Genomic DNA, 6,449 nt, shown 5'->3' on the forward strand with positions numbered 1-6,449 from the left:
TCTGTTTACAGAAATAGATCATTAGCCTTTACAATCCAAAGTTAAACTAATTTGAAAATATTCATTCTGATTACAAATACTGACAAAAACTTTGCACAATGCATCACCGAGGAGACAGAATATGACTGTGCTGTATGCAACATTCAAAAAACACTTTTAAAGTCTAACCTCACAGCAATAGCTTTTTTCTTCTTTAATTTCTCTTCTGTAACTCATTGTCTCTCTGGCCCAGTGAGTCATGAATTCCTGTTTCCAGCTTCAACAGCTTGTAGTTTGTTGCACACCTTCAGAGGCTGAAGGTCGAAGGTGCTGATTTTCCCAAATGAATGGTTTTGCCCTTAGTTTATGGTACAGAAGGGGACTCTGTGATGACAGTGACTCTTCCTCTCTATGCATCTATGCAGATGGCATCTCCAGAAGATGTTCTTGAGCTGGCCAGCTGGTGCTGGATGAAGTCTCCGGGGTATTTCAGTCACCTGTGGTTTCTCTCTGTCTGCTTTTACACCGCTCCGCAGCACACTTTTCCAAGCGCTGGAATGAGCATTGGCACCTATCTCTCCTGTCACGTGTGATTTCCTTTTATGAGCTAGGCATTTATTAGCCCCAAATGTTTAACATTACCCATTTCCCACACAAGTAAATCTGTTCATACGGAGTTACCTGTAGTTAGCAACCTTCTCCTTTCTGCAAATTAAAATGAAAATCACAGCTAAGTGAACAATTTGTTCCATGATTTAAAGCTCGGACCCTAATCACAGGTGGAACTGTATGTGAGCAGTCCTTTTGAAATCACTGGGATTAATTTTACTAATAAAGTAGCACACATACTGAAGTATTCCCTTGGGCCTCCTTTTTCTTTTTCTCTGTTTGTAGAACACCTGCAGGAATTCTCCTTTGTTTACTTCATTTTCCAAATTATACAATAATTTATATTGCAATTTTCTGAAGTGATTGTGAACTGTTTGTGTGTTAATATGCACATTTATTCCTTTGGAAGGAAATTGCAAATGATGATAGTGAATTAAAGCCTCTGTTTCATTTTCACATCATGTATTTGCTATTTTTCTTCTCCCCTTCTTCACATCTGAGTACACACATCCACCAAGCATTCACAGAGCAATAAAAATGAGACCTGGGCAACTTAGGGTGCTTCCGCACCAAAATACCAGTAGTAAGGTACTGAAGAGGGCATTGGGGTGATCACTCTTAACTTTGTCACCCCAATATAAATACTTGCCTCCACATCCCTTCTTGTTAGTGAAATCATAGAATCATAGAATCTCTAAGGTTGGAAAAGACCTCTAAGATCGTCAAGTCCAACCATCAACCTAACACCACCATGTCCACTAAACTGTGTCCTGAAGTGCCACGTCTACACGTTCTTTGAACATCTCCAGGGATGGTAACTCCACCACTTCCTTGGGCAGCCTGTTCCAGTGCCTGACCACTCTTTCAGGAAATAATTTTTTTTTTCTTAATATCCAGTCTAAACCTCCCCTGCTGCAACTTGAGGCCATTTCCTCTCGTCCTAGATGTCAGTCTGACCATGCCCACTTAAAATACTTCTTACAATCCCAAGATAAATGGAGAAGGATAAGGAGGCTCATTACTGAAGAAAACGTACTGTGTGCATTGCGCATACCATCCTTAGGAAACATGGCCAGGAGCTCCTCTTATCATGTGCATTCAAAATATGTAGTCTGTGTTTCCCAAGGTAACTCCATGCAGGGCTTACACCCTGTGAGATGGGGAGCTGAAGAATTCTCCACAGCTGTCTGATACCTTCAGTTAGCACTCTGAGCAGAGCTCAGTTTAATTCAGTACATCAGATCGGTTCTTTTTTTTTTGCCCTAACAAACCTTGATTATATTTTAATGAGAAAGTTCTTTCCCAGCATGTAGCTTTAAATTCGCTTTTCAGCAGGTGGCTCATGGTTTAACTCAAAAGTCACCATGTAAATCCCGACAGCAGATTATACTAGCCAATAATATAACACTCAGGCCCTAGCACTTAATCTTAATGATTAATTTTCCTTTTATTATTAATAAATTCTGCCCAGAGAAAGCCCAGGTGAGGAAAAGAACTTGGTCAGAGTTTTTTTCTGGATTCTGAGTTCCTCTGACCCATTATCTTTTAATTACGTTTCACTCTTGTAGTTTTGTAGAGCAGTGATTTTAGTGATTTTAATGAGCTTTATCACAAGTGAGTGAGAGATATAATTTTTCAATTTCAGTGCACCCTGTGAGACACTGGGTTTCCTGACTCAGGGGAGCTGAAACCTCTCAGCACCTGACAGAACTAAATCCCAGCTTCTAGGAAATGCTGCTGTGGAGAGTAACTGACTCCCATAAACCCTTTAAAGTTGAGTCTCTTTCATTTCACACGTGGAACGGGACAAGCAAAGGTTACCAGGGTTTCAACAGCTGGGACCAACCCTGTGTGTGAACAGCTGGTTTTGAAACTGAGTAGCCCACACAATGAGTGCAAGAAAGATTACACTGAGTTTCTCTATTGATTTTCAAGGTGGTTAGAAAAGGAAACTGAATTCGGAGAATAACACAAGGTTTAACAAGTTTGCGGTTTTGCTCTGGAACAGTTTGGTAGAAATCCTAACTATCATCTGCATACTAAACTTGCAGTAACAGTTATTTTATACGACTTTTAAAGGAAAGATTAACATTCAAGTGACATTAGAGGCAGCAGTTTTAAATTATGCCTTTGCAATTATCACATCTCCCTTGTTTGCGTAGCTGGGGGAATGGAGTTGCTTCACAGAGGAGGTGGGAAGGGTCCAGAGAAGAAGGGCCAATGACACATACCTCATTTCCTTCTTTTCTTGTTCCAGAGGTTCACTTTTTTTTTCTGAGTACATAAAGAAGGGTGTGCCAGCAGCTGAAAAGAATAGCCACCATTAGGCTTTTTCCCTGAGATCAGTTTTATATTAATGCTACTCCACTGACTCCATCAAGATTGCTTCTGCTGTATGAGACAGGAAAACAGGAACCTTTCTTCTTCCATTGCACATGCTGGGAGCTTACACATGGGAGTAAGTCTAGTGTTCTAATGAATATCAATGCTATAAGAATCCAGAAATTATACAGAAAACACGTAAGACAGAAACTCAGAAACATTGGCATGGTCTGGTGAAAAGGGAAAGCATTTTCCTTCATATGCAATTTGCCAGCACTACAATACAAATGTATTGTGAGGTAATCTCCCGCAAAGTAGCTGTAATAGCGGAAGAATAAAAAATCACTCACATGCTTGCAGACTCATAGGATTTCAGAGTATCTCTTCAGGGCGTACTCACTGACCACTAAAACATCCTTTGTTGTGTCTTAATACTGTAATAGAAGTGGTGACTTACGTGTTCTTAAACAGCAGAAAGAGCAACCCTTGAACACAAAATAAAGTTTAGCCTCAACAGAACACATGCTGGAATAAAGGCCAACAAGCATCTGAACCTGGCAAGCCAGCTTAGCTTCATATACTCTCATGTCAGTTCAAATATGTATTAGCAAACTGAGCCGTGGCAGTGATTCTTTGCACTCTTGCTCTGAATACATAACTTCATTTTTTTTTGTAAATGTATTGAAATACAATTTCATCCAGATGATGCTCTGCTGGGATTTTTTTTTCTAGGGAGGGTAGAGAGAGGGTGGGGTTGCAAACCTCACATGCGTACCACACATTGCAGTGCGTGTCTGAGAGCTAGTCGAGCCCTGACCTGTGTGTTTTCCATCTGCAATGCTGGCCTTTGTAGGTTGCTGTATTTTGAAGTGCCTACACTCTTCTCAGCACAATCTGCTGAAAGACCACATTGCAGTGTACACTGTCCTGCTCATGCCTAAATGATCCACAAGGCATTAATGATAACCTGGTGCTGACTGTGTTCGGGCCTTCCTGAGGCAACTACTTACTGGGCTTAAGGGTTTACTTTTAAAATACGGATTACTGGCTGGGACAACAGGCTTGGACCTATGTTTAATTGATGGTGAGACATATCCTAAGTGTTTTAACGTCTCCAGCTCAGCATCTAAGGCCTGCATCCAAAAACAATGGGAAAAATCATATATTTTTAATGGCTTATGTCCTAGAACATTTTAAAAGATGTTGAGAGTGAGCATAGATTCTTCTTCTTATGCAATTTCTGCTTAGTATGACAGGATGATGAAAAGGTGGCAGAAAACCACATTTTTGCTTTCTTTGTTCTAGGCTTGTCTTACCTCTTCTTTTCATAGAATCACAGAATCATAGAATCGTAGAATTGTTTAGGTTGGAAAAGATCCTTAAGGTCATCAAATCCAACTATTAACCTAACACTACCAAGTCCACCACTAAACCATGTCCCTAAGCACCTCTTCCTCCATCCTCATCACATGTATTTGCTCGACCTAGCAGTCATTTCTCTACAGCCAAAATATTTGCTGTACCCGCTGAGAACAGTCAGAGCATAGCAAGGTGCTGAGCACGCGCTGCATCCGTCACAGTGGGAGCCCCCAAAGTCATCACCGCAGCTTTGGACACGCATGGCTTCTCAGGAATTCCCTGGTGTCTGACCACATAAGTGTTTGCTAATACCACAATGGCAGAGATGCTGTGTGACTGACCAGCCAGCCTCTCTCGCCCTACAACTACATACCAAAGCCCCATATAATTAAACTCTAATCAGCATCCACTTCGGAGAGTTAATAGGACTCGCATGGGAGATTTCACAGTGATGCTAAGGAAGTATAGTGCTCTAACAGGACAACTGGATGTCCCAAGACAGCCTGGCAAAACACACCTCAGCAATCCCTCACAGTTTGCTTGGAATTAACATGTGTCTTGGTCACAAGGGCCTTGACCAAATGGCTCAAGAAACACAGTATGCTCTGTATCTCTCCTCACTGTACTATCGTATTATCTTCAACAATGCATTTTCATATACTATGTGGGCAGGAATACTTTTAGACAAGGTTTTACAGACAACATGTTTTATTCTAGACTATTCTGGTTCTGTGTTTTTTTTTTTTAATTTAATTTTCTTATTTAATGGTTGTGATTTAACCACTTTATTTTTACCAAATAGTTGCTAACTTTTGTTCTAGAATGCTCTGTGCAGTTTATCACAAGAGGATGGCACCTGTAACAGCTCAACCTAAGCCTGTTCAAGATACTTGCAGCAAGCAGCCTTCTCATCCCACCTGCACCTCCAGCTGCTGACCTCTTTGCCCCCTTCCTCCACTCTGATGCAGAACCAGTACTGCCTGTGTCCCACTGAGTTGGCACTTTCCAGTCTGCAGGACTGTTTGGGTAGGCATCTGGAAAGTAAGTTTTCAGATATTTCTCTTAAAAACAAGTGCTTTGATGACAATACCTTACAAACTCTTGCAAGTAGTCTGACACTCATGAACACTCAGTAGATTTGTTTGCAAGAAAGGGAAGACCAATGTTCTGTCATTACAGGTTAGTTCACACTTTTGGGTAATAAAAACTGAGGGAGCAGCAGGACCAAAACCCCCTGATTCACTTTCTTTTGTAATTTCTGAGCACCATGCACTTTCTCCTGTTAGGTGCCTTATATATATATTTCTGTCCTGGGAACTCAAGTCTCTTGATCTCATCTGGTGTAGTACTGGTCTGGAAAGTGCTGATATGTTCAGTTGGCCAGTATCAGAAAGAAGAAAGTTTTGTGGCCACTCAATGGGACATAGTTCAGATTCCTGAGTGTAACACTTTCCATGAAAGAATTAATCTTTGCTTTGTCTTTGAGTATTTAGGCTTTGCTTTCTTCTTTTCTTTGTAGATCTGTGACTATGATTTTGAAGACGGCTGTTAAAGGCATTGCTATTTGCAGACAAGGTTTTTGATGATTATATCAGCATGTTCCTCCTCTTTGTCAACCTAAATCCTGCATGAAAGAGGCTTTTAAATGGAAGTTTCTTGTATTGTTTCAGAAGGAATCAAGATGGGCTTGCCCTCATCTTGAGTTCCACTTCAGACTCCATCGGGTACTACCCGTGACAGGCAGCTGCTTGCATGGATTGCAGATGGAGAAGAAGACAGAAAGAGAGTCTACTCTGGGATAGACTAAGTCCATTTTTCACATAGTATTCATAGTGGTACAAGATCGTTTGAACAAACTGTGTAAGACGTACTGTAAACGGTACACCTGACTGGAAAGGGGCTGCAACAGGAGACTTAATGGGCCTTCTCTTATCTTGATGTTTAGGTGTAGCCAACCCCAGAACATGCGTGATGCCATCTATGACTTTGACAGTCAGAGGACAGATCATTTAAGATGAAGAACTCCGGCAAGCCCTGCAAAAAAATTGATATCAACTTCAGTTTTTCTTATCCAGCTTGAATGTGAACAAGCCTCTCCCCTCTTCCCTTCCTTAGACTAACCAGAAAAGTGTATTTTTCTTGACCATTCCTTAAACACTTAAGGTACCCCCCAAAGAACA

Source organism: Chlamydotis macqueenii, chromosome 1, assembly GCF_036417535.1.
Source record: "Chlamydotis macqueenii isolate bChlMac1 chromosome 1, bChlMac1.mat, whole genome shotgun sequence".
In the NCBI taxonomy this organism is placed as follows: Eukaryota; Metazoa; Chordata; class Aves; order Otidiformes; family Otididae; genus Chlamydotis; species Chlamydotis macqueenii.